This window comes from Symphalangus syndactylus, chromosome 18 (genome assembly GCF_028878055.3).
Source record: "Symphalangus syndactylus isolate Jambi chromosome 18, NHGRI_mSymSyn1-v2.1_pri, whole genome shotgun sequence".
NCBI classification, from domain to species: domain Eukaryota; kingdom Metazoa; phylum Chordata; class Mammalia; order Primates; family Hylobatidae; genus Symphalangus; species Symphalangus syndactylus.
Window position 1 is genome coordinate 107,741,272 of NC_072440.2, and position 13,585 is coordinate 107,754,856.

Below are 13,585 nucleotides of genomic sequence, written 5' to 3' on the forward strand. Positions count from 1 at the left end.
TATTAAAAATAGTAATTATAAGAATACAAAACAATGTAGAATGCACTATAGATTACATTAGAGGTAAGATTCTATTACTTCACGAGTACTTCATGAAGTGTGTTTTAATACAACAGATAACAGAATGTGAAGCCTGTTGTTGATTACCTATCAGGCATGTTTGCTAAATCAAAAAACATACAATCATGACAAGTTTTTAAATAAATCTCATTTATAAAAATCATCATAAGAATATGAAGTACATGAAATATCTTGATCTTAAATCATCCACTTGCCTACAGGGGTAGGGCTATGTGTTATATTAAGTCCAACTGCTGAGTAATTTGCAAAAAACTGGGAACTGCTTGCTCATTTGAGTTCAACATATATTTTCCCCTTTTAGTTCTAAAATTAATTTGTGTGAAGAACTTGTCCAAATAAAAATCACTCATGTTATGAAGATACCTCCTACAAATTAAGAAGACAAATACAGACATGAATTAATGATGATAAATACAAAATTTTGACACTTTGTAATGCAGTTCCATTATATAAATAATTTTATTTTAAACTTTTCATTCATTTTAATTGACAAATGAAAATTGTATGTATTTATCACATGAGGTGTGACATATATTTACACAATGGAGTAGTATTTAGCCTTAATAAAAAGTTCAGTCATTTGTGACCACATGGATGAACAGGGACGTTCTGCTAAGCAGAAGAGGCAGGGAGGGAAAGACAAAAACCATGTGATTATCACACTTATACACGTGGGACCTAAAGCAGTTGAATTCGCAGAACTAGAAAGTAAAACACTGGTTGCCAGGGGCTGGGGGCTGGGGTGCGATGTTGGACAAAGATTACACATTTCAGTTAGACAGAAGGAGTAAGTTCAACAGCTCTAATGAACAGCATGGCGACCAGAGTTAATAATGATGCATTATATTCTTGAAGATTGCTGACAGTAGATACTAAAACATGATGTTTTTGTGATTAAAAAGAATTACAAAAAACAATAAACATGTGAGGTAATGCACACTTTAATGAACTCAAGGCCTCCCCCACCTTCCCCCACCCCTGAATTCTGGGGCCAGCCTCTGCTCTCTCTTCCAGGGTAGAGGCCCAGGTCCTGACTATGGCCCGTGAGGCCCACCCTGGTCCGTCCACACTGCCTGTGTTATGTCCACTCCACACTTTACCACCTCTCTTCCCCTCTGGCCCCTTGCTCTCTGGAACCTCATCCAGGTGCACACCCTCCTCCAGCCTTGCATAGGCTGCCCTGTCCTCTGGAGCACCTTCCCAAGGCCTGTCCTGCCATCCTCAGCAGCATCACTGCTCAGAGAGCCATTCCCAGGCAGCACAGTCACAAAGCCCCTTGGAAGGGGGCACGTAGACCTGATCTGTGGAAATCCCCACTTTAACAGAGCTGTAGGTCATGGAGACCTGCCTTGCCTTGCAAAACGAACCCTATGTGTGTGAAGCTTTGAAGCTTCTCTAACACTTTGGCTGCAAAGATATTTTATGATGTGCATTATGAAGAAAAACAAAATATAGAGAGAAGTCATAACAAAGTTGTTTTCCCTAATGTATAATATATTTAAGCATGAATATGTCTCCAAAAACATATCTTTAGGTGCCAGCATCTTTTAAGTCTAAGTGGCAGAAGACAACTTGAACTAGAGTATGTCAAGCAAGGACAGAAACATGCAGGCTCAAAGAACAGATGATGGCTCATCTCTCAGAAATGACGAAAGGCTGTGAAACTCAACATCTGAGTGTTGGAGTTGCTGGGTTCTCTGGGAATTCGGCAAAAATGAAAATAGTTGAATCTCTTGGCTAATAAAGAAAATGTGGAGTTTTGTGGTAGCCAGTAGGCTTTGTTGATTTTACCATTTAAAAAGAAGAGAATTTGCCTCAGATAATTGTAGAACTTTGGACCATTCACACAGCTAACTTTTTCATCATTTGTAAATTACATAACCTGCATTCCAGATATTTACATGTCTAGAAGCCTCTCAGTACAAGTTTATTACTTTTTACTCAGACTTCCTACTTTAATTTTTAATTTCCTGAATGCCATTATAAAATATTAGCCGTAGAAATTCAAATCAGACACTGAAGCCCATTTCCAGATGGCAGAAGTGATGACTTGAAGGTCACAGATATGAGGAAGTGGTCTGACGTGATGAGGAAACTTCCTGTGGTGTAATGTATGGAAAATCTACATGCCTAAAGGGTGGCGTTACCTTTGCACAGAGTAGACAGGCCAGGCAGCTCTGGGCATGGGATGATAGTGAATTTAGCCTCCTCAGGAAACTTACTTGGTTGCCAGATCAAAAAGCTTCCTACACACCTTCAATCTGTCTCAAAACCCCAAATACTAACTACACATACAGACTTTAAGTGGTGGCTGCTCAAACCCCACACCTCCACCCACCTCACCCACCCTGGGTATGGAGCGTGCCCCCCGCCCCCACCCTCAGTCCTGTGAATCACGTGAGCTAGGGCAGTCTTCACCCCGGTGGGCTTGGAGGCATTTTACTTTCTGAGGTTTTCAGATGCCTCCTCTGATAATTTCTTCTCTAGCACTCCATTCACTTCTCTTTGCTCCTTCCTCTTTAAATAAAATATATCCTTTTATTTGTCTGAACTAAGATCTCCTGAAAGCATGGTCAAGACAACCACAATCTTCAATATGTTTTTCGTCATGCAGAGCACCATTTGTCTTCATAGGCTTCCTCCAGACACTTCTCCACAGCCCTTTCTTTGTAAACTAAAAAGCCCTATAAATAAATATTCCTAATCAAAGAGTTTCTTCACTAAAAATAGCATTAGTACAGATTGTAAAAGAACTAAGTTATATCTAAACCCCTTGCATTAAGTTGTGGTGACATCTTCTCACTACAAGGACTTGGAAACCAACTCATTGTGTGGACTGGTGGTTGCTGCCACCGAAATGTGTGCATTTTAGCTACCCCAGCCTTCAGCCCAGGCAGCAGGAGATGTGCTCCTCCTCAGGCGGACCAGCAGGGGCATAATGTCTTAGAAATGTCTCTCTCTCTCTCTCTTCCATCCTTCCTTCCTTACTCCCTCCCTCCCTCCCTTTCTCTCTCTCTTTTTCTTTTTTCTTTCTTCTCTCTTTCTCCTTTTTTCTCTCATTAATCATCTATGTACCTCCTACCCATTTTCCAAACTGATGTAACACAAGATAAATATAAATAAGTAAGGAAATTGCAAAAACATAAATATAGGAAAGTAAGAAAACTGCCAAAGGCAAAGATTAGAAGAAAAAAATGGGATAATGCAGAGATGAAGTATTATAAAAAATAAGTCTTCTGAAATACTGAGCGCTTGCAAATGTGCTGCTAACCTTCTTGGAAGCTGAGACAGAAGACAAATCACTCGTGAGAAAACATGACTACTTTTTTCATGAAGACATAAAATAATTCTTCTGCAGTTATTATTAGAGAGGATGCAGATGATGAATATGACTAGCGTCATCGACAGCATCATTGAGTCAATGTGCTAACTTATCAGGCTGTCCCTTTGTTTAAAATGCTCACATTTTCTATTGCGTAAATACAGTTCAGTTAGAAAAGCTTGTTGAAGAGGTCAGTGAGAGTTTCTAGAAGACAGTTAATGTGTGTTTTGAGCGTCCTACATACCGGATGTGTTCTATGGGTCTGAGTAACATTAGCAGTGTCAATGATCTCAAACTACGTATGCAAAATTTTAAGAGATAAGCAAGTAAAGTTTACTCTGTGTGCCCAGTTTCTGACTTAATGTCCTAACAATGGAGGGGTAGAATAAACTTTACACATATATATTAAATCCAAATTTTACAATAGAAATTGATAAAGAGTATAGTTTGAGAAGGAATATAAAATATAAGAAATGTGTATTAGCATTATGCTAAATAAGCCCCTATTTAAAAGGAAAACATAACTTTAGTACAAAAAAGAGTAGTTAAATCTAAAATAGAATTTTTCACATAGCTATACATTCAATAAATATAAGTGAATGAATGGACAGATGTCATTTTAAGAGTGGATCCTTATTTCTAATATATATGTCAAGCATATTTTACTTTTTGAGAAAACATACACTTTTCATAAAATTTGAACATAAATGTTGCTGATGTATACACTTAAATATATCTAATGTTATTATAAAACCTCCAGGCCAGGTGCAGTGGCTCACGCTTATAATCCCAGCACTCTGAGAGGCTGAGACAGGCAGATCACCTGAGGTCAGGAGTTCGAGACCAGCCTGACCAACATGGGGAAACCCGATCTCTACTAAAAACACAAAATTAGCTGGGTGTGGTGGCGCGTGCCTGTAATCCCAGCTACTCAGGAGACTGAGGCAGGAGAATTGCTTGAACCCAGGAGACAGAGGTTGCAGTGAGCCGAGATCATGCCACTGCACTCCAGCCTGGGCAACAAGAGTAAAACTCCATCTAAAAAAAAAAAGAAAAGAAAAAGAAATCCTCCAATTGACTATTTTTCTCTTCACTTTCAGAACACGCACACACAGAAACACACTTTGATGTTTTCATAAATGCATATACTCACACAGCCACCACCATGATCAAGGTATAGAACATTTTGATCCATTCAACAAAGATGCCCCTTTTTAGGGTCGAGTCCTTCCCCCTCACCTAGACCATCACAAGCACTGAATTGTTTATTGCCCTTAGAGTTTGGCCTTTCCTAGGATGGCATATTATAAAACTGTAGCTTATGTACTTTTTAATTTCTGGCTTCACTTTGCTTGAAAGTTTTGAAATTCATTTATTTATATATATATATAGTTTATTTTCTTTATTGTTGAATAGTACCCAATTTTATGAATATACCACAATTCGTTTATCCGCTCATCAGATGATGTACGTTTGAGTTGTGTGCAGTTTTTAACTTTTATGAACAAAACTTTTTTTTTTTTTTTTTTTTTTTGAGACGGGGTCTCGCTCTGTCGCCCAGGCTGGAGTGCAGTGGCGCAATCTGGGCTAACTGCAAGCTCCGCCTCCCGGGTTCACGCCATTCTCCTGCCTCAGCCTCTCTGAGTAGCTGGGACTACAGGCGCCCGCCACCACGCCCGGCTAATTTTTTGTATTTTTAGTAGAGACGGGGTTTCACCGTGGTCTCGATCTCCTGACCTCGTGATCCGCCCGCCTCGGCCTCCCAAAGTGCTGGGATTACAAGCGTGAGCCACCGCGCCCGGCTGAACAAAACTTTTAAAAGCATACATGTATAGGTCCTTTGCTCTCAGTTATTTTTATTTTTAATGGATAAATACTTAAGACTAACATTGCTAGATCATAAGATAAGTAGATTTTGGCTTGATAAAAACTTTCCTAAGAGAACTCACAGTTTTTCCTCTCTCACCACTGATGTATGAGACTTCTAGTAGCTTCACATCCTCACCAACACTTGGTATAACAGGAAATTTTGCTTTGCCATTCTGATAAATATACAAGTGGTCTTAATGTGTATTTCCCTAATTGCTAATAATGTTGAACACATTTTTGCTTCTAATTGGCCATTTTTACATCTCTTTGGAAAGTACCTGTTTCCCTACCTTGTAATTATATTGTCCTTTTATTGAATTGCAAGGATTTCTTATTTATGCTGAATACGTTATAAACATGATATGGAGTGTAGATAATTTAATAAATGTTTACCAGTACTTTCTCCCAATTTGTGACTTCTGTTTCATTTCTCTCTGCAATTACTTGTAATATTCAGTGCACAGATGTTGTGCATATTTTGTGAAATTTACCCCAAAATATTTCACAATTTTTATGTGATTATAAGAAGTCCTGGTTTTTAAGTTCAAACTCCCATTGGTTATAATATATAGAAATCAAATGGCTTCTCGTTTGTAGACCTTATATCCTGTGACCACCGTAAACACTCTAAACTGCTACCAATTTTATAAATCCTTAGACTTTTCTAACTCGATGATCATGCCATTTCTGAATAAAGGTAATTTTGTTTCTTTCTTCCTGATCAGTTTGTCTTTAATTTTTTTTTGTCTTGCTTTATTCTACTAAGTAGAAGTTTCAATATAATTTTGAATAAAAGTGGTATGTTTGGACATACTTGCCTTGTCACTTTTCCTTTGTTTTCTTGTTTCTTAGAGCAAAAGCATTCATCTAAGTTTTCAAATTTATTGCAATAAGTTGTTCACAATATTCTATTATGATCGTTTTAATATCTGTTGTATCTGTTGTGATGGCCTATCTTTCACTGGCAATTTGTGCCTCCTCTAGTTCTCTTAATGAAACTGACTAGAATTTATTGATTTTATTCTTCTTTGCTTTTGCTTTTATTAACTTTCATTTTCATTGATTTCTATTTTCATTTGTATTATTTCCTTCTGTTGGATAGATTTTAATTAAATTTGTTCCTCCTTTTTGTAGTTTCCTGAGTGTAAGTGTAGATAATTGATTTGAGATTTGTTTCTAAAGTAAATATTTAATGCTATAAATATTCCTCTATGCGATGTTTTAGCTCCATATGACATATTTTGATATGATGTGTTTTCATATAATCCCATTCAAAATATTTCCTTATTTCCCTTGTACCTTTTTATCTGACCAGTGAATTATTTATAAATGTCATTTTTAATTTCAAAATATTTTGGATGCTGGGCAGAGTAGCTCATTCCTATAATTCCAGAACTTTGGGAGGCTGAAGTGGGAGAAAAGCTTTCGCCCAGGGGTTCCAGGCTGTAGTGAGCTGTTGTATCACTACATTCCAGTCCCAGTTCTGGCAACAGAGCAAGACCCTCCGTCCAAAAATAAAAAAAAGTTTAATAGTATTGTTCAAATTTTCTATATATTTACTAATTTTCTGTATTTATCCCATCAATAATGGAGAGAGAAAGAAGTGTTTTAATTTCCAACAATATTTATGATATTTGAAAAAAAATTCTGTTTTGTTGGGTTTTGCTTGATATTATTGGAAGCTCTGTTATATATTTAAAAGTTTTTCTTAATTCTTGATGAATTGACCCTTAATTATCATGCAATGTTTCTCATTATTCCTGGTAATATCACTTATTTTAAAATCTACTTCATCCAATGTTTATATAGCTCATCCAGCTTCTTTTGGAATTGTGTTTCCACAATCTACTGTTCCTTCTACTTATTTTTAATGTGTGCTACATGTAGACAACACATAGTTGGTCTTTGCTTTTCATCCAATATAAGCATCTTGACCTTTAATTTTATCTTTCAAGAGACTAATACCTCACATAATTATTAATATATTTTTATTAAAATTTGACATCTAATTTGTCATCTCCTATTGGTGCCATCTGGGTTTTTTTTTTTCTGTATTTTTCCCATTTCCTTAGTTTGAAATAATTATGTTTTTATGTTTCCATTTCATCTCTACTTTTGGCTGATTGGTCTCATCCTTTTTACCCTATTTATTTATTTCTCTGATTTCTCTGAGGTTTGCAACATTCACATTATTCTTAATACAGATGACCTTTAAATAATATTAAACCACAGCACATGTAATATACAGTCCTAGCAACTTTTTTCTCTCTCCTCCTATCCTTCGTACTATCGTCATACATTTTGTTCTGACATATGTCATCAAGCCCACAACTCTTTGCATTATTTTTATTTAAATGCTTTACTTATTTTGATATGATTAAAACGGGAAACGTGTCTCATATAGGTAGCTTGTATTTACAAATCATAGCTCTTGCATTCCTTTGTGTATATTTTAATTTCCACTTGATATCATTTTTCTTTTGCCTCCCAAATTCCCTCAGCTTTTATTTGCGTGAGAAAGGCTTTATTCGCCTTTATTCATGAAAGATATGTATGCTGGGTGTAGAAATCGGTCTCTGTGAAAACAGAATATTTACTTATGGACCTGACTGGATTTTCTCTGCCAGGCTCTTAACTACGGTGTGTTGAGTCCACGTAGTCTGCACTTGGGCCCTACCTGTTTTGTTGTTTCCGAAGTTACCTTGGGTGTACTGCATCCTTCAGATCCCTTCAGTAGTAGCCTGCCACTGGCCTGAGCTCAGTCTGGGACCTGGAGTGCCAGAGAACACGTTCAGTCATCCGCCTTTACTGTCAGTGTGCTGCCCTCTCGGACCACATGCCCTTCCCAGCGGCCGGTTTCCTGCTACCCAGTGGAAGGGGCGGCTGCTATTCCTGAGAGCAAAGCGTGTGTTTTCTCCACACCAGACTCAGGCTCAGGCAGGCCCCGTGTGTCAGAGCTTCAAGAAAGCAACTTTCTTAGCATCCTTTCCTCCCGCAGGGAAATCACTCTGCATAGTCTGGAAGGCAGGCCTGTGTCCTGCACACAACCTTGCCCTGCCCACAGGTGACAGCACACTCTGCTTGGTATCTGGGTGTGTGGTGTCTCCATCCCTGCCCCCACAGCCACCTCCGAGGTTCACTGTGTCAGTGCGGACTCCTGGGGAGGAGTGAGATTTCTGCCTAGTGTTATGTAGGGAGAGGGGTGTTTTTTTTTACCTTTCCTCAGTGGTAGAAAACCGTTTCCTGTTATCTGGGCAGGTGTGTTTCCACCCTTCCCTCAGGGGCAGATGGCATTGGCCCCACGTTAAGAAGGGCCCGGTGCACAGGCAAGTTTTGTGTCTGTGCCTAAATACACCTAAGTTTCCCGTGGACTCCTGTGTTACCCTCAAAACTAGGCAGTCCCTGCACAACCGTGTCACTGAAGTGGAGAGCGACCTTTGGTGTCTGCAGTGCTGCCTGCAACCATTCCTGTGAGCACGTGAGCTGCCGGTGGGGAAAAGCCAGCTGTAGGGGTTATGGGGCAGGTGCCTGGTGTCTAGGGCTCCCAGGGATTCCAACCTGCCAGTAATGTTGGCCCAGGGCCTTCAGGGGGGCTCTTTTCCTGGAGTGCTTCCAGATGGAACCATTTGTGTGCCCCATGCTCCTCAGAAGAAACTCAGGTCACATGGGGACCTTGCAGCTTCATAGTTTCAGTAGTCTGATAGTTGCAATAGCCGCCATAGTCTCATAGTTGCAATCGTGTGGACGGTCTCAAAAAATTATGATTTTTTAGATTATCCACTTTTTTCATTGTTAGACTAAAACAACGTTCTCTTTTCTGCTGTTGAACCTATTTCCCTCTTTAACAGTTATTATCCTCTAGAAATACGGAAACCTGGATTCAGAGGAGCTCGTCTGGGGTGGAACATAATGAGTGAGTATTGGGTGCAGACCCAGTGCAGAGTAGTTATTATGGACTAGCCTGAACCTGATCACGAGCAGGGCTGCCTGATTTTAAAGGTCAGCAAGCATCACTTTCTGATACTCATATCTTCAAATGACATTGGAATATCTTCAAGTGGAAAAAGGGCACATGGGTGTGATTTTGATTTTTTTAGTGTAAACTTATTTTTAGGACAGTTTTGGGTTTATAGAAAAATTGAAGAGTATTACATTGTTCCCTCATCCCCTTCCCAACATACACAGTTTCCCCTATTTGCATCTTGTATTGGTGTACTGCGTTTTATAATTGATGAGCCAATATTGGCGTATTCTTATTAACAAAAGTCCATAGCTGACACCAGTGTTCATTCTTGGTGTGGCACAGTTCTATGGGTTTTGACAAATGCATAATCAAATCTATCCACTATTATAGTATCATACAGAATAGTTTCACTGCCATAAGAATCCTCTATGTGCCATCTATTCATCTCTGCCCATCCCTACCCCTGGCAACTGCTGATGTTTTTACTGATGCATAATTTCGCCCTTTCCAGAATGTCACATAGTTGGAATCATATATAGTTTGACTGATTTCACTTTATAATAATGCATTTAAGAATCCTCTTTTTTATAAGTGTTTTCTACAAAGCAATAGATTCTTTTTGTGGAAATAATATTCTGAAATTCTAAAAGATATCATTCACCTTCCTCAACTTCACTTTCTTTATTCATAAATAGGGATCACATATTAATTTCTATCCCAAGAATTTTGAGTATTGAAAAGATAATTTACATGTAAAAAAGTAAAATGTGAGACAAATATCATTTTTCTTAAAATATTATAATGAATGCAAAGATATGAGGGATTTGGGGAGAGGAATTAAAATTAAAATGCAAGCCAATTCCTGACATGAATGACAAAGGAAAGTACGTGAGTTCTATCATCAGTTTTTGATTTTTACATTGTTTGATAGTAATTTCTTTAAATTACTTACGTTTCCAAGATACTATCATGATATTTCAATGAGAACACTTTAACTCAGCGAAAGATATATAATCATCTTTATTTTAGTTTATTTGCTTTATAATAAGCAACTAATATTTTAACTTTTGCTTAGAGCTCCTAAAACATATTGGGCAGAAATTATTTTAAGAAAAAGGATAAATTTTTTGTGTGTCAACTGAGTGTTTAATTTATATACACCACATCATCTTATCTAAGGGAGAATCTTTTTTGCTCCACAAAACTTTATTTTCTCCCAGTGGCTTTTATTTTGAACAAAAGGAATTTACTTTTGATATTTGCGCAGACCTGTCCAGGACTGATGATATTTTGTTGATTGTTATATTAGCAGGCTGTGTTGTCTGCTCAGTATCATTCAAGAAGTATGAGTGCATATTCAGGTGTCAGAGAAAATCTAAAATTGTGGGGAAATATATTTATGTCTCATGAAACGATTTTGCTATTCTTGGATCATTTTAGGGATTTCTAAAATACTTTTTGATAAATGAAAAATTTAAAAGCCTCTTCTCTGAATTGTCTTTCTCAACTTTTCCTTGAACTTCATTGTGAGAAAAAATATAGCATTTTTATTATCTCTTTCTTACTTAAAAATAGAATTTAGGCTGCCTAAAATTTTAACAACTTTTATATAAATGTGTCTTTGTTCTTACGTATCAGAGGGCTAGAAGAAACAAAAGAACTATATAATGTATGCATTTTAGTCTTACCAAACCAGAACAAAATCTATTTTATGAGTGATGTTTATTTTGAAAATCTGGACAGGCCGGGCACGGTGGCTCACGCTTGTAATCCCAGCACTTTGGGAGGCCGAGGCGGGCAGATCACGAGGTCAGGAGATCGAGACCACGGTGAAACCCCGTCTCTATTAAAAATACAAAAAATTAGCCGGGCGTAGTAGCAGGCACCTGTAGTCTCAGCTACTCGGGAGACTGAGGCAGGAGAATGGCGTGAACCCGGGAGGCGGAGCTTGCAGTGAGCAGAGACTGCGCCACTGCACTCCAGCCTGGGCGACAGAGTGAGACTCCATCTCAAAAAAAAAAAAAAAAAAAGAAAATCTGGACAAAACCCTGAACATTAAGGGCATAGTTCAGACATGTGTTGAAATTGCTATGTATGTTGACAGAATTTACCACTGAATGGAAAAATGAGAAATTTTTACTTTGAAACCTGCCTTCTACCAAGCCGTCAGCACTACAACCCCACAGATAGCATGAAATAAGTTGTATTTCGAGAACGATTGCATTGCCTTGTACTGTAAACCTCATGTTGACCCTAGTTTGAGGCATTGCATCAAATCCCAAGATTGAATAATCTGATCTGGAATGTCACTGTCTAAGACTCCATGGTTTCTAATTCTGGTGTCTAACAATTCGCAAGACATCTATTATTTTGCTTTAAATTTCCAGCATAATATTTTGCCAAATGAGGAATATAGTCTACGAAGTTTTATTTCTAATTGTCTCTTAGGTATTTATTACTTTAAAATTTGATTAAAAGATAAATATCTGCTTTATAACCAAGCATAAACTTGTTTGCCTAAGCCAAACAATTCAGCTTTCTTCTGTAAAGGTGCCAGGAATTTGCAACCTGCTCTTCCTCCTGCTGTTTGGTAGTCATGGGCACTCAAATTGTGATCAGCTTTTGTGAAAAATGTCTTTTAAGGGAGACAGCTCCATTAGCAGTTTCATCAGTCAGCATATGAGTATCTTATATTCATACTGATACTTTCTTTGGTGTGTTTTTTTTTAATTTTCTTATTACTAGTTCATTTTAGAAATAAAAAAAAAAAAAACCATATGAAAAAGAAATTTTTCTGTAGTCAATGCCTCGCCAGTCCAGGGGGAAAAGCAGAGAATTCTGGCTGAGAACATACTGAGAACTTCTGCAGGTTCAGCTCGTTACCATCCGAGCATGCTTGGAAGCCACCCTTGCTCTCTGTTACTGAAGCAGAGATTCGGGACAAGGTCATCTCCAGGTTACTTTTCAAGGAACTTTTTCTGCCTTCTTTTGCCTCAAGTTCCAACTGAGAGACCTGAGAACCTGACGGTGTCTCATGGTTCAGATCTTTTCCACGTGAAGGCATTCTGGTTCGAGTTGTAGAGAATTCCATTGCCATGCGTAGATCGCACTGTGTGTGTGGCCTGGATGACACTGTAAATATAGAGTAACTCTCAAGGTAATTTGTACCCTGGATTTACATCAACTGCTGATATGTGTAGTCCTGGGGTTCTCCAGCCTCCCAGGGGACAGTTCTGTTACTGGTGGCGAATCTATATCCTTATGGTTCTGTAGCAACCTGAATTCCTGCCTCATCAGAAGAAAGAATTTGAGCACATAAGGCAGAAGGAGAACCAAGGCAGGCTTTAGAGCAGGAGTGAAAGTTTATTAAAAAGCTTTAGGACAGGAACAAAAGGAAGGAAAGTACACTTGGAAGAGGGCCAAGCGGGCGTCTTCAAAGCCAAGTGCATGGTTTGACCTTTTGACTTGGGGTTTTATACGTTGGCTCGCTTCCAGGGTCTTGCGCTGCTTCTCCTGACTTGCCCAACTCCTTGGAAGCTGCTCATCTCCAGTTTCAGGTGTTTTCTATCTAGTAGGAGACTGGCTTTCTCTGGTGCCAGCTGTGACCAGTTATTGCTTTAGAGAGACGGTTAACAACCACCTGCCCATCACCTGATGGTCAGCGGACACTCCTGGTATGTGTCGGGCAGGAGGAGCCCTCTCCTGCCCTACTCATACCCGACTAGCTACCCACTGTAACCGTTTCAGTGGAGCCACTCGATTTATTGAAAATGTGTTCCTGAGCCTAAAACGTAACTCCAGCAATTTTCTTGGCATTCCATGCTACCCCTAAAGGATTTCGTCTTTAGCTGCCCTGAGATTATAGTCTCTGGTTGTCCCTTGAGAATGAGCGGGATTAATTTCTTCAATGAGAAACACATTTTGCAAAACACACAGCTCTTGACAGTTAATGTTCTATTCTGCTGAAAACTTGCACATCTACTTAACACAGCATTGGCATTTCTCATTGGCTCCTCTAATTCAAAAAGAAAGTTTATTGCTCTGATACTTAATTTTAAGATCATCTGGTATACTCATCACCCCTCCCTCCTTGTGTACCTTGATTCTATTTCTCTGCTTATCTCTCCACCTGTATTTATTTATCTTTACATCCTATCCTTCAAATTTAAACTTCAGTTAATCCATATAAAAAATCTCAAAATACAAATATAGCACATTTAGTTGGTTTTAACCAAGTAAAGGCTTAGGCGTCAACCCCAAGGTTATAAGCTACTGGGTTCATTAGATTTTTATAACCCAGTAATGTGTATAAAAAGTCCATGAAAATATTTCTGCTAATCCACATAACT

The 13,585-nt window shown here is 38.4% G+C and overlaps 1 long non-coding RNA gene across 1 annotated transcript in view; it reads right to left on the bottom strand.

The window, feature by feature from the left end:
- Positions 1 to 13,585, bottom strand: part of LOC129468315 (uncharacterized) — a 281,703-nt gene that overhangs the window by 56,719 nt on the left and 211,399 nt on the right. Inside the window, exon 3 of the long non-coding RNA XR_008652600.2 lies at positions 7,950 to 8,042. This is a non-coding gene — a long non-coding RNA (uncharacterized lncRNA). The remainder of the gene's footprint in view (positions 1 to 7,949; positions 8,043 to 13,585) is intronic.